The sequence below is a fragment of the Jaculus jaculus genome, chromosome 9 (genome assembly GCF_020740685.1).
Source record: "Jaculus jaculus isolate mJacJac1 chromosome 9, mJacJac1.mat.Y.cur, whole genome shotgun sequence".
NCBI lineage: Eukaryota > Metazoa > Chordata > Mammalia > Rodentia > Dipodidae > Jaculus > Jaculus jaculus.
The window spans coordinates 31,578,221-31,602,564 of record NC_059110.1 but is presented as its reverse complement, the minus strand read 5'-3'; the positions used below and the strand labels follow the sequence as shown (position 1 = coordinate 31,602,564).

At 43.9% G+C, this 24,344-nt stretch overlaps 1 protein-coding gene across 2 annotated transcripts in view; it reads left to right on the top strand.

The window, feature by feature from the left end:
• The first annotated feature begins 5,401 nt into the window (after positions 1-5,401).
• Tbpl1 (TATA-box binding protein like 1) overlaps positions 5,402-24,344 on the top strand; it is a 40,052-nt gene continuing 21,109 nt past the window's right edge. The window contains exon 1 of one of the 2 annotated variants that reach the window (XM_004651189.3): positions 5,402-5,533. The gene's annotated coding sequence lies outside the window, so the exon portion shown is untranslated. Of the gene's footprint in view, positions 5,534-5,643; positions 5,730-24,344 lie in introns of those variants that run through there. The other variant, XM_045157987.1, reaches the window with a different exon arrangement.

Here is a 24,344-nt window from a genome sequence, read left to right as displayed (position 1 = left end):
TGAGACAAGTTCTTGTTATGTTGCTCAGTAGACCTTGAATTCCTGGACTTAAGTGATCATCCAGCATTAGGCTCTGCTAGGATGACAGATGTGTGCCACACCATGCCCAGCCTCATCTCTTACTCTTGACAGGACAGTTACTCAGTTTGAATTGTGATCACTTAGAAACTTCACCACTGTCCTTCAGAAATTGACTCTAACAGGAATTCTGTGTTTCAGGAGCCTTTCAAGGAAGCATGCTGGAACCAAAAGGAAACCCCTTCCTTCTTGCCATGTGCTTCTTACCTTGTCCATGCTGGGCCGATGCACAATTTACAGTAGGAATGGGGTTTATTTGAAGCTTACAGATCCAGGGGAAGTTCCACTGATGGCGGAAGAAACTGGCTCCCATTCATAAATCCGCACAGAGAGGAAAAGCCACCACCAGCACCACAAATAAGCAAGCACAAAACCAACAGCCAAACAGCAGGGACCCCAGGCAGGGCTCACTCTACGTACCTTAGGATGGGAGTCAGATCTGCCGCCAGTGACACCTCCTCCAGCCAGAAAGCTGGAGACAAGCTTTTTAATAAACATGCCTGAGTCTATCGTGGGACATTCAAACAACCACAGTTATTTTTCCCCCCCCTCAGGCTTATGGTTTCCAGAGGAAGTTTCATCATGGCATAAGAAGCTGGCTCACTTCATACATCCTCAGCAGAGAAAGGGAACAACCAGAGTTCAAGATGGTTCAGAACACAACTTCAATTCCCCAGTACCCACGTGAAGCCAGAGGCACAATGTGGTGCATGTATCTGGAGTTCTTCTGCAGTGGCAGAAGGTTCTGGTACATCCATATTCATATTCTCTCTCTCATAATTTTTTTTTTAAGAAATGATACCTGAGTCTATAGGCCATTTATGTTCAAATCACCATACTTTCTCTCTCCATTGCTTTTCTGCAGACAGAACTTAACATTAACAGAACTGAAAGGTAGCCCAAGAACTATCTTGAAGGGTCTAGATCCATCTTCCCACAGGAGTCACAGGTGTATTTGGAACTGAGAGACAATAAATCAGGTATAGCATAGGTACTATCTAGTTGGGTCAGCTCAGATCCCAAATCCACGCTGTGATTACTGAAATGATTGAGGCTTCTCCCCCTTGGGTGTTCATTAGATTGAACACAGGAAGCGAAGAGCAGTTTCTCAAGATGGGGGCCCAATAAAGTTTGAGTTTCAGACTAATTCAAAACATATTACAGGGCTGGAGAGATGGCTTAGCGGTTAAGCGCTTGCCTGTGAAGACTAAGGACCCCGGTTCGACGCTCAATTCCCCAGGACCCACGTTAGCCAGATGCACAAGGGGGTGCACATGTCTGGAGTTCGTTTGCAGAGGCTGGAGGCCCTGGCGCGCTCATTCTCTCTTTCTCTCTCTGCCTTTCTCTCTCTGTCACTCTCAAATAAATAAATAAAAATGAACAAAATTAAAAAGAAATTTATAAAAAAAAACATATTACAAAGCCAGGTGTGGTGGTGCACGCCTTTAATCCCAGCACTCGGGAGGCGGAGGTAGGGGAATCTCCAGCAGTTCGAAGGCCACCCTGAGACTACATAGTGAATTCTAGGACAGCCTGAGCTAGAGTAAGGCCCTACGTTGAAAAGCAAATTTAAAAAAAGTATTTTATATAGTTCATTCCTTGTGTGAACACCTCTGCACACACGTGCACGCACACACAAATACTCCCCTATTTATAGTTATGGTTAATATAGTCAACCATCCCATATGCTTCTGCAAATACATAAATCTCTCTGCAGTAGAGTAGAAAACTCAAAGCCATATCCAGTGACTGAATTCTGCCCCAAATTCAGAATCTTTGAATGCTGTCAACCTTGATCTAGTCCAGATGAGGCTAAATGAATAATGAATTCATACACGAATATGTGCTGAAAGAGGGAAACTGGACAACAAAAACTAAAGAGAAAATGCCAAAGGCAACATGTGGTGGGGTGTCAACTGTATTCTGCTCAGTGAGAGGGATGAGAGCAAGGACTGCTCTTCTCCAGCACAGAAGCAAGAGCTCTGGCCACCAAAAATTGAAGATTCCTCCTGTCTCAAAGACTACCTCAGAGGTGTAGTGAGAAATGTACTAGGACAGTCTTGACAGCCTAATTCATCTTTCTAACAGTCTGAGGTCCAGGGACATTGCCACATTTTGTCTGATTTAGGACTTTCTGGCCATACCTCAGAACTTGGCTGCTAGTTAATGTGACCTGGGGAAATCCATTAACTTGTCAGAAATCTCACTAGACATCGGCTGTTTGAATCTTGACTTTTCTGTTTCTACCTCTTAGAAACTAGCCTGGTAGCTCGGCCAATCTCCAGAGATCTCAGTTCAGTGACTTTTTTTTTTTGAGGAGAGGGGCTAGAGTGGCATTATGAAGCCAGCCTATAGCATCATACTCTGTCCCTTAAGACATTCACTACTCAACTGGCATCACGGGAGGGATTTTTTATGGTATTTGGACCTATCAGAAGATATGTGGGAAGAATCCTGAGTTGGGTCTCTCTGGTCCCAACTGCTCCCTGGTCTCTACATTCACATGTAATCAATGAACTTGATGTGAGGCCAAAAGTTTATTGCAACTGGCAGGACTGATGCCTTAGGCTCTTTGCAGGACAGGAGGACTGTCAGAAAGGCGTCTCGGACCAGTGCTGTGTGGTCTTCACGCCATTAAAGCGGCCTCTTTCAACACGGGTTTGCTGAACTGCAGGGCTGGTGGCACCAAGACAGGCAGGAAGTGGCCAGCATGTTCCAGTAGCCCCAAATTTAAGTGCCAATTAACGCCCGCAAGCTGACAGTCAAAAATTAACCATCATTAATAATGGTGCTTGCAAGTATTCAGTCCTAGAAAAGAAACAAATTGTTGGCTCATTAAAAAAAAAAAAAAATCCACAGCAGGGTGTGATCCAAGCACTTGGGAGGCAGAAGTAGAAGGATCTCCATGAGTTCAAGGCCACCCTGAGACTATGTAGTGAATGCCAGGTAAGCTTCAGCTAGAATGAGACCCTACCTCGAAAAACAAGAAAGCAAAGAAAAAAGTTAATAATAATAAAGAATAAAAGTCTGGCATTATTCCTCAGGACCCACATGAGCCAGATGCAGAAGGTGGTACATGCATCTGGAGTTCCTTTGCAGAGGCTGAAGGCCCTGGCATGCCCTGCCCATTCTCTGCCTCTTTCTCCCAAATAAATTTTTTAAAAAAATTACAAAGGCCGGTGTGGGAGTCCACACCTTTAATCCCAGCACTCTGGAGGCAGAGGTAGGGGGATGGCCATGAGTTCAAGGCCACCTGAGACTACAGAGTGAATTCCAGGTCAGCCTGAGCTAGAGTGAGACCTTACCTTAAAAAAAAAAAAAAAAAAAGTCTAAAGTAACTGACATACTTGATTCCAAATATTCTGCTCACCCCCTGAGATCAGTGTCTCAGAAAGATGTAGAATTGGTCACCCTTGTAAAATTGTCTTCTCAGTAATGGCAGTAGCCATTGGAAATAGAACATCTCTCCTGCCATTTCCGTAGCAAATCATACCACGTCACTCCAGGCTTAAAGGCACTTTCCCTAGCACTGGGAAGAAGATCCAAACTCCTGGGGTCTACGAAGCACAGATGGTTCTAGGTTGCTTTCTCTTAATTTATCTCCCACCTTACCTCATGGCACTCTCCTAGGTGTGTTCCTATTCATGCCAGCCCCCCAGAAACACAGTTTCCCTGCGCCTGGAACAGTTGATAGGCCTTGCCAGTCCTTCCCTCCCTATTAAGAGACCAGGTGATACTTCCTAACCTGACTTCTTGCTAGTTTTCTTCAGTCATGTCCCACACAAGAAACATTTTTTAAGACTTTTTTTAAAAAATTTATTTGCAAGGAGAGAGAGCGAGAGAGGGAGGGGAAGGAGACAGACAGAGAGAGGATGGGCACACCAGGGCCACTAGCCAGTGCAAATGAACTCCAGACGCATGTGCCCCTTGTGCATCTGACTTATGTGGGTCCTGGGGAATCAAACCTGGGTCCTTTGGCTTTACAGGCAAGTGCCTTAACCGTTAAGCCATCTCTCCAGCTCAGGGTACACGTTTCTTCATACTCCCCAGAAATAAATGAGTCTGGCAACAAATTCTAGCCGTTCTACATAGCTTTCCAATGCTCAGGCTCTCCCGTTCCCCACTCGGGCGTGAAGCGAAAGACTTGGACGGACAGACATCCTTGGATGCGCCGGCCAATCATTATTTCCATTCACCAACCCCCAATCCCCCCGCCCAACCCCGGGCATCTCTGAACTCGTCTCGTGCACGTCTTTTTTTTGTTTTTTTTGTTTTTTGTTTTTTTCTCTCTCCGTAATCAGCTCGGGGCTGCTGCCCATTGGCCGCCAGCGGATCGGAGGGTTCGGCGGGGACCGTTGGAGCCTCGTTGCGCCCGCAGCGCCTCCCGCCAGGGTCCCGAGGCCGCACTCGGGCTCCGGCGCGGCCGTTCAAGCAGGCGAGTGTGCACCCCGGGGTGTGTGTGGGGGGGGGGAGTGGTCCCCCGGGCCCGGGTCTCGGTCCCCAGACGTCCCGCAGGCCCCGAGCGGAGCGACCTCCTCCTCCCCGCTCCCAGCCCGGTCCAGCGCGGGCGGCCGGAGCCCGCCTCCCGGAGCATCCCTGCGCGGACCGCGTCCGCCGGCCGCTGTAGCCCGGGCTCGGGATTTAGCGCTTCGTCCCCACGTTATCACAAAGCAACGTGCTTACAAAGGCGAAGTAGGGCTTGGTTTGCTTTTTTTTTCCCCTTTAGTCTACCCTCTGCGGTCGTTTGTACAAACTGAATAAGGCCCATGGGTCGGGGGGGCGGGGGGAGTTGTAACATTGGCCAGAAAGAAAAAAAAAGATTAAAGTCCATTGAGGAACACTGTTGGCCACACACGTGTCTAGAAATCAACTAGAAATCTACTAAAAAAATAATACCCGGCTTACACAGGTTTTCCACAACCTTTTTTTTTATTTCCCCCCCCCTCCAAGACATATATATTTTTTTCATTTTAAACTCCAGCCCGTCGCCCTCTAGCGGCCCCTGGCCACGCCCGCCCGCCCAGCCCGCCGGCAGCAGCGGCCCGGCCTCGCCCAGGGTCCAGGAAGGAGGAAGGCCACGGTGAGCGGGGACGGGGGCGGGGCGGGGCAGCGGCGGGAGCAGCGAGAGCCGGAAGTGAGCGGCTAGCGCGGAGCCCCGCAGCGCCCTGTCCGGCGGCGCTCTAGCCGCCGCGCGCCGTCTCGGTGCTCCTCCGCGTCTGGTCTATTTATTGTCGCGGGGAAGCGGCGGCCGCCCTGTACCCGGAACAACAAAGCGCGGACGAGCGGAGCCCGAGCCTCGGGGGCTCCTAGCAACGGGCCGGGGCGGGAGTTCCATGGAGACTGGGGAGCGCGCCCGGCTCATCTTCATCCTTGTCCTCCAGCTTCTCCTTCGCATCCGACGCAACCGGCAGCACCGCTGCCGCCGCGTCCTCTGCGACCGCCCCGTCTTCCCACGGTAACCCCGTCGGCGGTCCCCCGCGGGCGGGCGGGCGGGGGAGGCGGGCCCCAGGGGCGGCCCGAGTGCGGGCTGCAAGGCGTCTGCGCGCCGGGAGGGTGGGGTGTGCGGGGGCGGTGACTGCGGGCGGGGAGCCGAGGTGCGGGGAAACCGGCCCCCGCGGGAGCCGGGGCGGCTCGGGTGTGGGGAGAAGGAGGTAGGATGCATGCAGGATGTGGGGGGCATCTCGTTAGGGATAACGGGGTGGGGGCGGGGTGGGGCGGCCTTGCCTTGGGAGCTTTGTGGACTAAGGGTGTCGGGTGAGCAGCCAGCCAGTGCGCTGGGGAAGACCTGGAAGGGAGATCCCCCATCTGTCTCTGTTTATGCCTCCCTCCTTCCCCCCCCCCCCAGCTCCTCTACCCCAACGGGGAAAGAGAGACCGTGCAAAACATGCGGGGGGTCCTTTGCTTCGCCGAAAACTTCCAGCGGCTGCTCTGCAGCGGCGGGAAGGCTCCCAGCGTAGCGGCTTTGTGGGATCCTAGTTCTGGCAGTTGCCCACTGCACGCTGTACAATAGTAATGATGATGACGGTGATAGCAAAATTAGTCTTGATGAGGAAAGATCTGGAACTGAGGAAGAGAAAATGAACGGTATATAGGGCTGAGCCGAGATGAGAGTGAAGATAATAGTTTTAATAGCCATTACAGGTCCTGAAAGTAAATATATTAGGGAATGACTTTTTTTTTTTTTTTTGGAAAGCATCTCCTTTTGCGGAGATGTGCATCTACAGACTCTGTTAGTGTGCACGTTGCAAAAAGATTCCAACTGCAGCCGATCCACATCTGTGCGCCCTCCCCAATGCATCTGTCACCTGCGGTTCCAAAGTGATACTGGCAGTGACTAGTGTGAGTTTGTGTATTTAGGGTTAAAACGGGTGCTTTAAAATAGTGGCTTGTGTGTGAAGAAGCAATGGCAGATTCCCTGGGAAAATTGCAAAAGAGAAATATAAGGAGCATATTCAGTTTGCATTGAGTCTGAAAGAAAAAGGCAGTTCATTCACATCAAGCAGTGACTTGTAGCTCTGTCTGTTTGAAAGAATTATTCAGGGTTTGGATATGTCCAGTTAAATGCCCAGCAGATCTTGCTCATTAGCTTTACACTACAATCTACTTAATGCTTTTATACTTTCCCAAACCACTTTCAGTTGAATGTGGCAGTACATGCCTGTAATATCAGCAGTTATGTGGCTGAAGCAGGAGGTTACCTTTTTTAATAAGGCCATCGTGGGCTACATACTGAGTTCTAGGTCAGCCTGCTATCTATGTATAGAGACCCTGTCTTAGAAAACAAAACAAAATTTTAGGTCAGTTAGCTTTTTGTGGCACACTGGAAAGGTCACATTTTGTACTAACAACATTTTAATATAGCAACAGGAACAAAGCTCTTTATATAAAATTTAAAGATTAATGTTGGAAATAACATGGATAAATCACAAAAGCAATAACCACAGGTTAAGTCGGTCCTTTTCTAAGCCTGGCTTCTCATAAACAAAAAGGTGTCACGGTTCATCCCTTTTGTATCCAGTGCTTTCAAAATGAGTATGTAAAACCTGTTACTGTGTGCTTTCCTAAATGAGGACTGGCTAGAATATACTTTTTGTCAGCATTTTCATTTTAGGCTTTTAAAAAATATGCATTTTATTTATTTTTATTTATTTGAGAGAGGCAGAGAGAGAATATGAGAGGATGGGCATGCCAGGGCCTCCAGCTGCTGCAAACAAACTCCAGATGCATGCTCCACTTTGTGTATCTGGCATACATAGGACCTGGAGAATCGAACCATGGTCCTTTGGCTTTGCAGGCAAGCTCCTTAACCGCTAAGCCATCTCTCCAGCTCTCATTTTAGGCTTTTAATATGCGATTTTATGCCCAGTACCTCTTAATTTCAGGTTTGCAAGGTTTACTAAGGATGAGCAGTGTTTGCATTGGGAAACAAATTGCGTTTTAATACTCAGATGAGAAGCCAGTGTTATGGTTGTAGGGTTAATGAATAGTGGGTCTTTAGCTACAGTTTTCAGGTAGCTGTTTGTTGAAGGCCATTCTGGGGTGACCCCACTTGAGGGTGTTGATGTTGAGTCCTGGGATTTGCTTCATAGAGCATGTATGGAAAGGAACTTCCTCCATCTCAGAGCTGTCCTCAGCCGTCATCTGGACCTTATTTGCTTAGACCTCTGCCCCCTCTGGGCTGGAGCCCACACAGTGTATTTAGAACCGAATCTCGGATTTTCATAATTTCTATTTAAATTAAGAGCGATTTTATTAGGTAAGAGATAGAACTAAAGAGAAGGAAAGAGGAGAGAGCACAGAGAACTCCTGCCCATGAGAGGCAGGAGCAGGGTAAAGCCTCTAAAACAACTGTTTTAACCCCCATCTTTTTTGACCTATTTACACCTGGATATTTGACCAAAATTATACTCTGCTGTATTTGAGGGAAGTATGTAAATGGTTTTCGCACATATTTTCCTTCACATGGGAAATTTCTACGTAATGACTTTGTCAGCTTATCCATGTGTGGGATGTGCAGAATTCACTATAAAATAAAATCATGAAACATATTTGAGTATTTTTAGAGCATATCATTTCTCATCAGATGTGGCATGACAATTAAAAGGTAGCAAATGCTGTCTAATATAGTAGAGGGCTTGAGGATTGTTTTTAAACAAAGGAGGCAGTAAGCATGGTGATTGATTTCCTTCTGTTGCATCATAGACCATGTGATGAAATTATTGCTACAAAAAAGTTTCAGTTGATTTTGGAAGAATTTATAGTAGAATATTTCCACAGTATCTTTGAATCAACGCTTGCAGTCGCTTTAGCTATACTGTGCTATTTGAACTAATAAGGATTTCCTGAAATTTATATCCATCTTATTGCATCTTTTCTATGCCTGCTGTCACTTTAGGTGACAGCTGAGAAAGCGGCATCACCTTCAGGTGCTTTTTGGGCAGATGTAGACAGCAGAGAAGTAGCAGATGTGGGGAACAAACGGGACTAGCATAAACTTGGGTTTTCAATACTGTGTTCCGTGTGGACTGAACATATAATTACAAGTTTCTAGAAGGTCAAGACCATGTCATCATTTAGTTGTGGACTCATATCCCCTTTGTGTGTATTTTGAAAATGAATACGTTAATAGGTATAACATTCATTTGATTCTCATACTATGATACATTCTATCTTTTCTTTAGGAGAGAGGTGGATTGTGTGTGTTTATATAGTTGTGAAAAAAAGAACAACTTAAGATTCCAGAAGTATGTCATTAGTGGGAAGGAATCAGGTCACATTGGAAATTCAGCTCATGTGGTCTTATTTGTGACTAAATGGTGACACTACAAAGAATTTGTCTTAAGTGCCAGGTTTTGTGCTAGGAAGCACATCGCCAGGCACCCTATTCAGTGTTTAAAACATCCCATCAGAGTAATTTCTGGAGCACTTCAGTTGCATCTTTGCATGAGAGTGAATGAAACTTTAAAATGCACTCAAAAAACTGCAGCACAGGGGCTGGAGAGGTGGCTTAGCCGTTGTTTAAGGCGCCTGCCGTAAAGCTATAGGACCTCAGTTCTATTCCCCGGGACCCATGTAAGCCAGAGGCACAAGATGGCACATGCATCTGAAGTTTGTTTGCAGTGGCTGGAGGCTCTGGTGTGCCATTCTCTCACTCTGTCTTTTTCCCTCTCTTAAACAAACAAACAAACAAAATATTAAAAAAAACACTGCAGCACAAAAATTTAGCTTAAGAATACTGACAGAAAAAAGAAAGAAAAAAAAGAAACTTGAGTACCAATTGATGTATTAAGGACAGTTTTCTCAGAACTTGTGTGAATGACATTGGTATTAAATTGTGCCTGGGATAATAGATAACCTATGGCTATAGAGATTGGCCTGCTCTACCTTGACTCGCTAGGTGAAGACTTATAGCATCTTTAAAAGAAGGAAAACGTTAATAACTTTCTTTGTAGTGATAAATTAATTACATGCTCTTCATTTTGGCAGTCATTTTGTTTAGAATTGCATTTCTTTCTTTGTCTTAGAGTTGGTGGAACATTTAGGAATTTGGAATGTGCCCACAGGCTGCCAGTGTTCAGTGTCTCAGCTCTGCCTTCTGTTCGTGGTATGGCCTTGGGCAAGTGTGCACTGCTCTGAGCCCTCTTGCTTGTCGGTGCTGTGGAGATGGTATTTATGCTGCCTCACAGGGTTGCTGTGAGAAGAACGTGTACGAGGAGGTGCTATGGGCAGTGGTACTTAGTGTATTAAGGGTGAACCATGGGATCACTTGGCTTTGTTTCTTTTGTTCCCAGGCTTTCTGTTACAGCATTGAAGTTCTTTTTGATTACAGGCCATTGAGTTATCTCTGCTGTTCGACTTGGGAGGGGGGGTACATTTTTAAATTTTGAGTTGTCACACAGGCATCTGGTTATCACTTATGGCAGATGGGCTAAGTAAAGAGAGACATCTCTGTTTCCCGGAAAAGAAAGGCAACAAAGCCTGGTCTGGCACTGGGCTGCAGCCATTGAACTGCCGTTCCCCGCGGACGGGCTGGTGGTTCAGCTGTAGGGCTTCTGCATGAAAGGGTAGACCATGTGGGCCTCATGTAGCAGAATTAGTCTTTCTTTAGAAGACACTGCTTGTACTTGTCACCTTTGTGGATGGCAAACTTGAAACTTTAGTGTCAATGTCAGGCCTTTAATTTGAATTGCCCATGTCACTGTAGATGTTTTAAATAGTAGCTTTCTTATAATTTTAGAAGCAGCTGAAGTTGTTCTGTTCGGCTAATTACAGAAGCTCAAGAATGACTTCGTAGGACTGTAGAATTATTTGTCCGATAGTAAGGCTGAAATCAAATGCTAAGGCAAACTCATGAGGGGTAATTAGGTTACTGCAACTAGCTGTTGAGTAAAGAGAAGTCCATGTGTCTTCGCTCATTGAATATTTGAAGTTACTCATTAAGGAAAGTTAGCTGGGTGTAGTGCCACATGCCCGTAATCTCAGTACTCAGGTGCCAGAGAAACAAAGTTCCAGGCCAGCCTGCTCTACATAATGAGACCCTGTTTCAAAACGAAGTTTTCCGCTGAAGATGGACTTCAAACTATTTCTTTGCCTTTTGTCCAATACTAGATTTGAGGTTTTAGTAGAAATCTTTTTATCAAACACCATAGCACTGTTTGCAGGTATGCTATTTGAAGGATAGTGGCTAGGGATTTATTACAACGGGTGTTTGCCCAACATGTGTAAAGCCCTGAGTGCAATTTCCAGCAAAGCATACAAAGTATATTGTGTTTTAAATGTGTAGGGGTAAAGTTTTATAGTCCTTTTCCCATGTTCCAGTTTTGTTTGACTTGGATAAATATATGTTTATCTACTGAGAAGATTGGCAAATACATTTTTATTTTCCTGTTTAAGGAGAGTGAGGCATCATTGTTCATGCTGATCTAGGTGAGCATCAGTTAGATGGCTCAGGATAGATGACCCATTGGTAAGAAATGTTAAGTGTTGTAACCATCATGGAGTCCATCTCTAGAAACATTAAGATAAGAAGATAAAGGATTATGGCTATTTTGCCAAAAAATTGTCATTATAGGTTTATAGCTCCTTTAATTTTAAATACTCTGAGGAGAATGTTGATTTTTTTAATTTTCTTTTCACAATTTTTATTAACATTTTCCATGGTTATAAAAAATATCCCATGGTAATACCTCAGAATGTTGATTTTTAAAAAATATTTTATTTTTTTAATTATTTGAGAGAGGGAAAGAGGCAGTGTGAGTGTGAGAAAGAGAGTGAGAATGGGTGTGCCAGGGCTTCCAGCCACCGCAAACAAGTGTGCCACCTTGTGCATCTGGCCTAAGTGAGTCCTGGGTAATCGGACTGAGGTCATTTGGCTTTGCAGGCAAGTGTCTTTATGGCTAAGCCATCTCTCCAGCCCCACATTGTTGATGATGTTGGTGTTATTTTCTACAATAAAATTTGCCCATTTGAAGATCCAGGTTAGTATGAACAAGAGCTGCTGTTCTTCAGCTAAAGAGACCCCCAAGTTGATATGTGATCCAGAAATGCACACATGAAGATGGCTCTTTGATATGTGGCCCTAGTCAGTAGTTGCAGCTCATTGTTTCAGCTGCACCTAAGCCTCTGGGTGAGCTGAAGCTTTTGTGGAATAAGGACTACCCATCCTTTATGATTGACCAGGGACTTGTTTTGAGCCTTCCCTGGCTCACCTGCTTCTGGCTGTGGTGTTTCTTGGTCATGCTTTACTTGTGTGGAGGCACCCCCTAGTGAAGAAGTCATGCCAGTATCATTGCTGTTAAAGACTGGCGTGGGCATGGAGGCACAGCCATTTGAAAGTATAGTCGCTAGCTCATTAGACCTCCTTCAGACTGCACTTTTCAAAAGGACTCTGTCCTCTTAGTTTTGGCAGGAGGGAGGATGAATAAGGGATTTGATAGAACACAGAGATTAAAAAGCTATAGGAGGGCTGGAGAGATGACTTAGCAGTTAAGCGCTTGCCTGTGAAGCCTTAGGACCCTGGTTCAAGGCTTGATTCCCCAGGATCCATGTAAGCCAGATGCATAAGGGGGCATATGTATCTTGAGTTCGTTTGCAGTGGCTAAAGGCCCTGGCACGCCCATTCTCTCTCTGCCACTCTCAAATTAAAAAAGAAAAAAAACAGCCATAGGAGTCAGGCATGGTGACATATACCTATAATCCTAGCACTTGGAAGGTAGAGGGTAGAGGTTGGAGGATCAGGAGTTCATGGTCATCCTTGCCTACATAGCAGGTCTAAGGCCAGCCTGGGCTACATGACTGAGACCATGTTTGACAAGAAAACAGATTTTTAAAAAGCTATGTAAATAATTTTGTCATCTCAGCAGCATGTTGCTACCATGAATCTTGAAGTCTATGTGATAGACTCAAAGCTGGGCAGAGCTGTCTAATGAAGTTTTGCTCTCTGATGGACCGCATCCATGGCAGTGGTTTTATTGTAATGGAATGGAGAAATTCCCATTATCTGGTGTTTATATTATCCATTTTCTATGCGTAGATAGGCTTGGGTGCACGGATACTTAACATTGTGTTTCCATGGATTGTAGTGCGCAGTACAGGTAACATATTATACAAGTTTGCCACGTAGGAATGGTAGGCTATGCCATGTAAGCCTGGGTGTGTAGTATGTGCTGGGCACTTAGGCTTTATAAGCGCACTCTTCTTCGCACAGTGACAAGATTGCTTGTTAATTCATTCCTCAGGATGGGTCTCTGAGAAGCAGCATTTGACTGTATTTAAAACTGTGAATTGGAGTATCTGCATCTTGACTTGCTTTGTTTGGGCTTTTGTGTTTGGGACTTGTTAAAAGTGGAGCAGTTTCAACTATCTGAAGCTGCTCTGTATTGAAAGAGGTGTCTTGCTATGCCGCCTTAGGCTAGCCTTGAACTCATTGTGCCATAGCCTCCCACGTGTTGGGGTTACAAGCCTATGCCACTGTGCCCAGCTTTGAAAGTCTATTATTGATTTATTTATTTGAGAGTGACAGACAGAGAGAGAAAGAGGCAGAGAGAGAGAGGGAGAGAGAGGGAATGGGCACGCCAGGGCCTCCAGCCACTGCAAACGGACTCCAGACATATGCGCTCCCTTGTGCATCGGGTTTACGTGGGTCCTGGGGAACCGAGCCTCGAACTGGGGTCCTTAGGCTTCACAGGCAAGTGCTTAACCGCTAAGCCATCTCTCTAGCCCTGTAAGTCTATTTTCTTAATGTAGTCTATTTTGAAAATAACCAGCATATATCAATCAATTAATTTTTTTTGTTTTTCACCCTAATTTTAAATAGCTTCGTACATGTAATTAGCATTTTTTTGTAATCCACTGAATTAAATTAGGGCTGTTTGCATGAGCATGATGGAGGTGATTAACTTGGGGTATGGGCAGCTTACCAGTGGATGCATCCATGTGGGAGGGGGAGAGGGAGAGTCTTGGGGGCCCTTCCCTCATCTCTGCTGGACTGCTGACAGGTTCAGTCTTGTGTAGGGAACTCCAGCTTGTGAGTTCTTGAGTGCAATGGCCACATCATGTCCAGAAAACAGCATTTCACAGCCTCCTCCCCATCTTCCAGCTCCTACATTCTTTTTTGCTTCCTCTGCAGTCTTGGGAGGGGGAGGGCTGTGATGCAGATGTCCCACTTAGGCTGAGCACACAATAGTTACTTATTCTCAGCACTTTGGCCAGATACGCATCTGTGCAAAAAGACCCCTACCTGACTGAGGCTGGGAGCAGCACTCACCCATGGGTGTGAGTAGAAATACTCGGAGGGCTCTTGGACGCTGTCATTTAGCAACAACAGTGGGTTCCCCTCTGGGCCTGGAACCACCTGAGCTTTTGGCCAGGTTTATAGTAGAGTCACGAGTTCCTTCCTGAGGCGTAGGCCTCAAATCCAGTCTTGGGTCATGCCACTCTTGTACCAGCAGGCACATCTTGCCTGGGCCCACTAGATCAGACTGTTGATGACTTTTATCCCCCAGCAGCCTGAATAGCACCTTCTGGAACTTATAGAAGTGAACCAGACGGGGGAAGCATCTTTTGGCTTGACTTAATATTTATTCATATTTTGTCTCTCACTTTGCAGATAGAGGAGTAAGGACTATATTCAAACGATTGATCATCAAACGATTGATATGCTTAGAGGGACTGACAAAGTGGTCATTCTGTGATGACTAGCTGCCATGGAATAGCTATAAAAGATGGATGAATTAGGACATCTATTTGTGTTTTAATTAAGATAATTATTTTCTTGCTTAGAAATATCTGTAAAAGCTGTTGGAACATGAGTGTTCTTTAGGATTTGACAGTCCATACAATAACACCAGTAATAACTTGTTTCCTGCAGGAGCACTGAATGGAATATGTCAGAGAGAGAAACAAGGGAATAATAAGCTACTTTTGGAGAAATTGAGCAATTTGAGGCTATGGACATTCTACTTCAGTGCATAGTACAAAACTCCATAGATTAATGTTTATTTTCTGTATAAATTAAAAATATATGCCTCTTGACTTACTCTTATAAATAAGTGCAGAGTTTATCCTCTAAGGTTCTTACTGCCATCTTTGGAGGGGGGATCTGTTTCTAGTTACCCCCATCTCAGTTTTTTCATTTGTTTCTAAAGTAAGTTTAGGACCCCCTGCTAGCTGCTAGGCCAAGATCTAAAGACACATTTAAATTGGGCTTTGTGCTTGCATTGTAGTTGACAGTTAGAGGGCCCTTCCATTTGCTGAGCCCTATGCTGGGGTGTCCTCTCAGTGTTTAATGGGCTGCTCCTTAAGATTTCATTGTCAAACTCATTTCTCATCTCTAGAATGGTTTCTGTGTCTTTCCTACATCATTCTCTTTAGAGTTTCTCTTTTTTTTATTTTCCTAGATCATATTCTCTGATTAATTGCTAGCCCATTTATTTACGGTTTTTTCTTCTCTTTTTTTCCTACTGGAATGTAACGGCTCAGGGTTTCTTGCTTGATCATTTTGTTCTGAGCTGTATCCCGGTGTCAGCCCACAGGGCTCTTATGACATCCGGTACATACTAAACGTGCAGTTTGTGAATAAGAGCTTATCAGTGAAAGAGTGGGAAAGGACATAAAAGGACCTGTCATTGCCATCAGGGTGGTGTTACCTCGAAAATGTTGGGTATGTTGCAAGAAGATCACATTATAACAGGAAAATTGAAGGTGGGAAGCATTCCAAGCTGAGGTGCTCCTATTCAGTCCACCTAAGAGCCAAGAGATTTGTTTTTTGAACGTAGGAATATGCAGTTATAGAGATAATTCTAGTAACTGGTAGATGGGCTGTATCTTGGAGTCTGCAAACAGGGAAGAGTTCTGTTAGTAGGCTGTGGTCATAATGACATGCAGGAGTCCCTAAAATAAAACTGTTGCTTTGGATACAGACAAGCTAGATATGAAGTTAACAAGCAGGGGAGAAAAATGATGAGACAAAAAGATGATTCTGAAATTGTTTGTTTTCATTTAGGGTCTCATTCTGGTTTAGGCTAGCTTTGAATTGAAGGCCGTCTCCCTGCTTCAGCCCACAGTGCTGGTATTCAGGTCTGAGCCATCACTGTGGTTCTGAAATTTTTGATTGAGATGTGTGAATGGTGGCTCCTTCACCAGCACGGAGATGCTGAAGCAAGTACTAGTGAGTTTTGCTTTAGGTTCTTGGTCAGTTTAATGAGTAAATGACTCATAGGTGGTTAGGAATATGGAGTTCTAAATTTTAGGTTTCTTTTTAAATTTTATTTTTAACAATTTCATCCATGATCATATTCATCCCTTTTTGCCATTGCCTTTACTCCCCTCTCACTCCACCCTTCTGCCCACCTCACCCCCTTCATAGTGTGTGTCTGTCTGTGTGTGTGTCAGCCTGCATCCCACTGAGATGAATTAGAGCTGCTTGCATGCGCAGAGCTGGGCAGTTACTTACTGGAGAATAGGTAGTTTTCCAGTGGCTGTACCTTCGAAGAACATTAGTCCTCCTCCCCCAGCAACCATTAGCTGTCCGAAGCTACTCTGGGAGAAGTAGGGGTCTCATGAGGCCCTCCCCCATCCAAGATGAAATGTTGCTAGGCTCAGTCTTGTGCAGGAATCCATAGCTGCTGAAGTTAGGTTTCTGACAGGACAAGATTGATATAGGAACCAATCATAAACTTAGGTAGCATTTGAAGCCCAGGAAGCTTTAGGAGTAGGATTTAAGGCATATTTTGAAAGTAGGAAGAAAACAGTGGCACCCATGAAGAGGCATAGAGACTTACCTAAATACAGCTTCAGGGGCTTCCGAAGTTTCCAGGGCTGCCATAGACCTCAGCTAAGAAGGCCTGCTGTAGGGAGTAGACGGACCTTGAGAAGTAAGGAGAGCTGAGGGAAATAGCCTCAGAAGCCTGGGGTGGCAGCAAAGGAGAGTCTGAAGAATGGGTTTCCTGGTGCTTTCTGCTCCTGGAGTGAGCTGAGAGCCTTATTCTGACAGTTCAGCTCATACAGGCAGAAGCTGGGGCATGGGGCTGAGAAAGTGTAGAAATCTTGGTGCTCTTTATTATAAACAGCCCTGCTGTTAAAGTGAGGCTCATTTTAAGGACTTCCTGGGAAAAAAAAAAAGCTCCTTTTTGACTAGCTATTACGTTGATCCTCAACTGGTTACCCATGATAAACTTCTTGAAAATGGTATAAAAATAAGGTCCCTCCCAAGATCAATTATGCTAGTGGATGGCAGGGGAGGGAGAACTTCTTCATAGCTTGGTTTCTTTTCTTTAGTACTTAAACACTAGTGTTCCTGCTATGGGTTGAATATGGTTTCTGCCTGTCCCCCACCAAACTCATGCAAGACTCATTATGTCTTCCATAGATCTGTATTAATGGTATTGTGAGGGTGTTTAGAAGTGTTGCCTTTGGGCTGGAGAGATGGTTCAGTGGTTAAAGGTGCTTGCTTGCAAAGTCTGACAGCCTGGGTTCATTTCCCCAATACCCTCATAAAGCCAGATACACAAAGGTGGCACGTGTATCTGGAGGTCGTTCGCAGCCGCAAGAGGCCTGTGGTACACCTATTGCCTTTCTCTCTCATGGTCTCTTCCCTCTTTCTAAAATAAATGTTAAAAAAATACAAAGAAGTGTTTCTTTGGGGCAGTGATTAGCTTATATAAGGATGTGAGGGTGGAGGTGCCATGATTGAATTTTGGTGATGTTGTAAGAGGAGGGGCAGAGCAGACACAGGTGCTCCGGATGCCCCAGGAATCCTTAGAAGTTAGCACACACAGATTGGCACCATACCCTGGAACCTTCCAAACTGAACTAGTAAATCTCTTTTCTTAGTAGTTTGCCTGCCACCGGTGCTTTGGTTTGCTAAGGCGGAGCTGGTGGACACAGCAGAGCCGCCTGCTGAGACTTTTGTCAGGGCTTCTTGCCTTCCCATCGCTTACCTCACCTCGGTCTTCTCACACACCTTCATTTCCTGTTGAAAAAGTAATTAGAACAGATTCTTCCTGGTGGTCTATTTTTGAGTGATATGACCCTCAGTTATTCAGATTTGTCCAGTTTTGAGTAGATTAAGAAATTCTTAAAGGGACCCAGGTTTTGTGGCACATGTCTTTAATCTCAGCACTCATAGGAGGATCACTTGAGTTCCAGGTCAGCTTGGGCTAGAATGAGACCCTACTTCAAAAACAACAGAAAAATTCTTAATGGAATCACATTCATTCTGTAGTACTGTTAGCTTTAATTTTGTTGCATTTTCCTGCCTTTTTTTTCTCTTTAAACTGTGTGTGTGTGGCACACACACGCACAGATGCACTTGTGCCTCCACCTCAGAGAACAGCCTTGTGTGGTAGTCCTGGCCTTCTCCTTTGTGAGGCGGTCTCGTGCTCACCGGGGCGATTGCCAGGCCCGTGGCATTCTCCTGTGTGCCTCCTGCTGAGCCATCTCTCCAGCTACTACTAGTTTTTGATCATAAAAGTTGGAATTCTACACTATTTTCCTAAGTAACTAGTTTGGCTATCCCTTTTCTAAAATGATTTTGCATGACATAGACCTTAACTTTGCATATGTTGTCTATCTAAAGTAGACATTTACAAGGTGCCCTCTAAAAGCAGTTGAAAGCAAACAGTCCAGGTAGGAAATTTTACCTGTTGTGTTTTCACCTTGTTGAGCTTTCACTTGATTAAATTCTTTTTTATAATTTGAGAGAGAATGACACAGATGTGAATGTGGGCGTGCCAGGGCTTCCTACCATTGCAGATAAGCTCCAAACAAATGTGTCACTTAGTGTATTTGGCTTTATGTGAGTACTGGGGAATTGAACCCAGGCTGTCAAGTTTTGCAATCGAGAGAGACATCTCTCTAGCCCCTTGAATAAATTCTTCCTGAGTTACCAATAATTCAAGTTTGAATTTTGCATTCACACCCATAATGCAGAAAAGTTTGATTATTAGTGTGTGCCAGTTCTGATATTAACCAAAAGCTAAAAGCTTTGCTTGGTCTGTTAACTACCTAATGAATTAACATGTATTCTTATGCTAAAAAAATCTCTTAAAATATATTACATGAGTGTAATGGCTAAATTAGACTTGTGTATTTTCTACTATTATGAGGAGCTTAGGACAGATGGCAAGTTTCTCTGTAAAAAGATGAAACTTCCTAGTTACAATTTTTTTTTTTTTTTTGAGATAGCCTCACTGTAGGGCTTCTGGCCACTGTAAACGACCCTCAGATAGATGCATGTACCCCCTGTTCACCTGGCTTACATGGGTCCTGGTGAATTGAACCAGGCACTAAGCCATCTCTTCAGACCCCCAAAAGTTTTTTTTTTGGGTCACAGAGAATGGGGCCTCTAGCCATTGTAAGTGAACTCCAGATGGCATATCCTACTGTACATCTGGCTTTGTGTGGGTCCTGGGGAATCAAACCTGGGTGAGGCTTTGCAGGCAAGTGCCTTAACCGCTGAGCCATTTCTCCAGCCCTAATAAAATTGTCTTAAAAAAAAACTCAAAAGCTAGCCCAGGATGGCCTTGAATTCGTGGTAGTCCTCCTGGCTCAGCTGCCTGAGGTTATAAGGTTTAAGGTTAGTAGGCGTGAGCTAACACATCTCTTCCCAGCTTTTTAACCAGCAATGTGAGTGACAGCAGGGACACATGGAAGGCCTGCTCAGGAAAATGATCCCTTACCATTTAAATGAGATGAACAGCTTCAGCTCATTTTAAAATTTGATACCTAAACCCATTGTACTTTTTTTTTTTTTTTTTTTTTTTGGCTTCTTAGGGACCTAAGGAAAATTTAGCAAAATACTCGTTTTGTAATATGTGCTACTTGGTCAGTCTCTTGACAGTTCTCATACATGTGCAAAGTGTCTTTGGATCCCAATCCCTTCCCACTTTCTTTTGTCCCTGTCTTTCATCCCCTCTCACTGTCTCTTCTTTCTAGCTAGTCCTTTTATTCTACGTATTTCTCCTCCTCCCTCATACAGGATGAATGTTCACCTAGTGGCATGCAGGTTTTTCACAAGTCATGTACTGTTTGTTTTGAATTTGAATGGTTTTATTATGATTGAGGATTTTTTAAAATTCATGATTAAATTTAGGATGTTTTCCCCTCGGTACTAATTTCCCAGATACATCAAAATTGTATTATTTATTTTGCTGCTTTTAGATTTGTAGGCACATGGTATGTGTTCATGTTCTAAAACTTGAGGACTATAATAAATCATGAGAAAGCCTTCCATTTTTGAAGAGTTCTGTCCATGGAAGATGAAGAAAGAGATAATAATAGTAACAGTAAGAATTGCTAAATTTGAATACTTACATATTCCCGTGCTATGCTAAGCATTTTTCATGGTTTCACTTAATTTTGCCAACACTGGAAGTTTGTGTTTTTTGCTGTATTTTACACATTAAGATATTGAAGCACCCAGGTGTTCAGTAACTTTCTCCACAGAACCAAGCAATTTGATGAGCTGTTAAGTACATGCATGTGGGTGATTGTGTGTGTATACCCAGTTAAGTTCTATGGACATTTTATTGATTGTATTATATATAGTACTTGGGAACTATGTCAAGACCAGAATATAGAAATAAAGGTTAGGTGATATTTCTCTGGCATGCCCTGTCTACTGAGTAGGGATCAAAGAAACAGAAAATATTGTAGTGAAATTTCATACACAGTGCATGGAAAATTGCTGTGAGAGAGCATGCATAGTAACTTGGTCATAAAACACAGAAAAAGGACACAATGGCTTAGTCTTGGGTATCAGATTTCTGTTTTTAAAATATTTTATTTATTTATTTATGAGAGGGAAAGAGAGAGGGAGGGAGGGAGAGAATGGGTGCACCAGGGCTTCCAGTGACTGCAAATGAATCAGATACTTGTGCATCTGTCTTACATGGGTACTGGGGAACTGAACCTGGGTCCTTAGGCTTAACAACCAAGTGCCTTATCTGTTAAGCCATCTTTTCAGCCCCCTGATAACCAGATTTCTAAGTTCCTTTAATTTTTTAAAATTTTACCCATGATGATTTTAATTACCTCTTATACTAGGGTTTCCAGATTTCATTTCCAATCTAGGCCTAGACCTGTCCTGAGAAATGGATGCTTCTCTGGTTGTTTTTTCTTTAACTTTTTAATTGTCATTTCTTATATATATACATAATGTATTTTGATCACAAGCCCCCCATACCTTCTTTTGTCCCCCTTCCTTGTCCTCCTTCCACTGAACCCCTTTCCAAATTATCTTGTGATTTATGTTTTTTCATTCTCCCAGCACCCATGGGATTATGCTGATGGCCCCCATACAGTGCAGGTTTTAGGCAGGTAACAGCAGCTGCAGTCTGGTCAGGAATGCCATGGCAGTTTTGTGTCCAGAAGACAGTATTCCATAGCGCTCCTCCCCAGCCTCTGGCTCTAATATTCTTTCCACTGCCTCTTCTACAATGGACCCTTAGCCTTGGGTGATGTGATAGAGATGTCTCCTTTATTTTTTTAAACATTTTATTGACAACTTCCATAAGTTATAGACAATAAACTATGATAATTTCCTCCCTTCCCCCACTTTCCCCTTCACAAATCCACTCACCATCATATCCCCTCCCTCTCTCAATTTGTCTCTTATTTTGACCTCATCTTTTCCTCCTATTATGAAGGTCTGGTGTATGTAGTGCCTAGCACTGTGAGGTCATGGATATCCAGGCCATTTTGTGTCTGGAAGAGTACCCTTCCTTTGGCTCTTACATTCCTTCCATCACCTCTTTGGCAATGGACCCTGAGCCTTGGAAGATGTGATAGAGATATTTCAGTGCTGAACACTTCTGTCACTTCTCAGCGCTATGATGACTTTTGAGTTACCCAGAGGTCACCATCATCTATAAAGAGAAACCTCTCTAACCCAGTAGCATTCATATATGAGTATGAACATTAAGAGAAGTGCTTGCTGGGCAATTTGGTGAGCATCAAATATGCATTTAGCCAGACACCACCAGGTGTTGCATCCCTAGGGCTCATGACCCTCCCTCATCATAGGTTTTTAGTACCAGGCATGTGTTCCCTCCTGTAGAGTGGACCTCTAGTCCAGTTAGTGAGTGGTTGGTTTCTGCAAGATGTCTCCTTTAGTTCTGAGCACACAGCAGTCACTTGGACCAGTTTTGGGTCTATGCAGCTTCTCTAATTGAGGGTTGAGCAGCGCTGATCTGATCATTTGCTACACATCTTCTCTTGGATGGCTAAGGAGCGCCTTCAACTCAGAATGTACCAGTGTGGTTACCCCTTCCTCTTTTTCTGTCCCCAGTCCTCCCTCCCTCCCTCCCTCCCATGTTTCCTTGCTAGCATTAGCCCAAGACCTGGAGTCATCCTCTGTCTCTCCTTGTCTCATTGATCACCATGTTAGCCCTGTTGACTCTTGCCCAAATCTCTCTTCTTTCTACTGGTTTTCTTCTTCACCCAGTACTACTCTGGTCCACACTGCTGCCGTCTTTCCTGCACTGCTTTTTCCTTTCCAGCCTTCTTTGCTAGCCCTTCCACTGAGTGTGGCAGTAGTTTCATTTTTAAATGTATGCATGTCTTATTTTCTGTTGTTAAATAAAATTCACCATTACCCTTGGAATGAGTACAAAAGTCCTTAACATAGCAAGAAAGACATGATTTGACAACTAATACACTGCCAATCTAAATTTTTCTATTAATTTTTCCGACTTTCATCAGTCTAATTTTTTCCATTGATTTTCCTATTTTCGTCAAGTGGGCCTGCCCTTCATGTCTGAATAGTTCGTATTCTTGTGGTGTTCTCTTCGACCACGTCACCCACCACTGGTACTCTTTCCAAGAGCTAAAACTTTGAATTCCAGCTCTTGTTAGAGGATTGAGGAATAAAGGTGATGCGGGGCTCTAGAAGAAGTAGGAGTTAGCCACGTGTTTCAGTAGAGATAATCATTTTCAGCAGAAGAAATAGATTGACATCAATGTAATAGTCTTTATATATAAGAGCTTTTATAAATCAGTAAGAAATCTTACAAGGGTTCTGGAGCCTGCAGGCTGAAAGGGTTTGAGCTTGATGGGGAGTGAGGATTAAAGAAAGACAGGAGAAAGAGAATGAAAGTAAGGACTCTAGTCCAGGACTGAAGAGAGGCTTATTTCACAGCATTCCTTTTTATATCTTCTTACAAACAATTTTTCCATGGACAAAAGTTCCATGAGTCTCACACAAGTTTCTATCAAAAAAACCTTCCTGTTACAGAGTTTTTGCACTTCAATCACTTCTCAGTACAGTGGCTTCCGACACTGAATATACATAATCTTGCTTACATGTAGGTGCTAAAGTCTTGCTAATGTCTTGCTGCCTAACAGCTCCCACACAAGGGAAATGGACAAAGGGTATAAGGCAGTTAATTTCAAAGAAATACAAGTGATTAGTATTATTTGAAAAGGTAACCCTTATTAATCTTCAAGGAAAATCAGCTAATCCAGTATTATTGCTTTTCTTTTTTTAATATTTATTTATGTGAAAGAGAGAGAGAGAGGCAGATAGAGAATGGGTGCACTTGGGCCTCCAGCCACTGCAAGCCAACTCAGACACATGTGCCAACTTGTGCATCTGGCTTACATGGGTCTTGGGGAATCAAACCTGGGTCCTTAGGCTTCTCAGGCAAGCACCTTAACCACTAAGCCATCTCTCCAGCCCAGTATTACTGTTTTTCATATATCAAGTTGTCAGAAGATTTTTTAAAAGACATATAAAATCCTTTGTCAGTTAGTAAGATAGCACACACACAACTTGTTTAATACGTATAAAAGATGTATGAATTTAGCAGCCTAAAAATGTATCTATATGAGCAGTTAAAAATTAACTTTGATTTTTCTTTTGAGCAGTTCTTAAGTAATTAGAAATGATGTGCTCTGATAAAAATCATACAGTGGCAGTATGATAGTTTGAATAGATGGCCCCCAATATATTCAGTGCTTTATTAGTTTGTAGTTTGCATCTGCAGCCACCTGGCTGGAGGAGGTGTCACTGAGCAGATCTTAAGGTGTGGTGGTGGGTTTCAGATTTCAATCTAAAGATATGCAGAGTATGCCTAGTGGGAGTTCCTGAAGTGTGCTGTGCTGTGTGGCTTTTGACTTTTAGGCTTGTGCTTCTCTCTCTCTCTTTCTCTCCTTGGACCTGTGAAGGCAGGCCAGCTTCTTCTGTCACTATGGAACTTCCCCTGGATCTGTAAGCTTCAATAAATATCCCTTCTTCCGTAACTGTACCTGATCTGGAGGTTCATCTCAGTGAACCTGAATCTGTCTGCTACAGAAGTTGGTATTGAGGATTGGGCTGAGATGTACCTCGCCATGTGGATGTTGCTCTTTTGGAACCTTTGTTTTGGAGGAATGGGCATGGACTTGGTGCTTGCAACTGAAGGTGCCTTCTGGAGTGGTAAGCCAAGTTTTATGGACTATTCTGATGAGAGTTTGAGAATGCTAAGTGCAGATAGTATTGGACTTTGAGGATTGGCTTATGAGCTTTCTTAGGGGAAGAAAAGACAGAAGACATTGTTGGGACTGGGCTACTGGCATAAGGGCTGCTGCCCAGGCTCAGAGTTTGATCAAGGTTAAATTTGCTATGGACTGATGTACTTGGCTAAAGATAATGGACTGAGATTTAAGATTTTTAAGTTGGAAAACCTCAAGCACTTTAAAATCACAGGCACTGAGACTGTTTAGGTTACTGAACCTACTATTGTCAAACACATTAGCAATCTTAAGGAAGTTGGCCAACTGCTTTACAT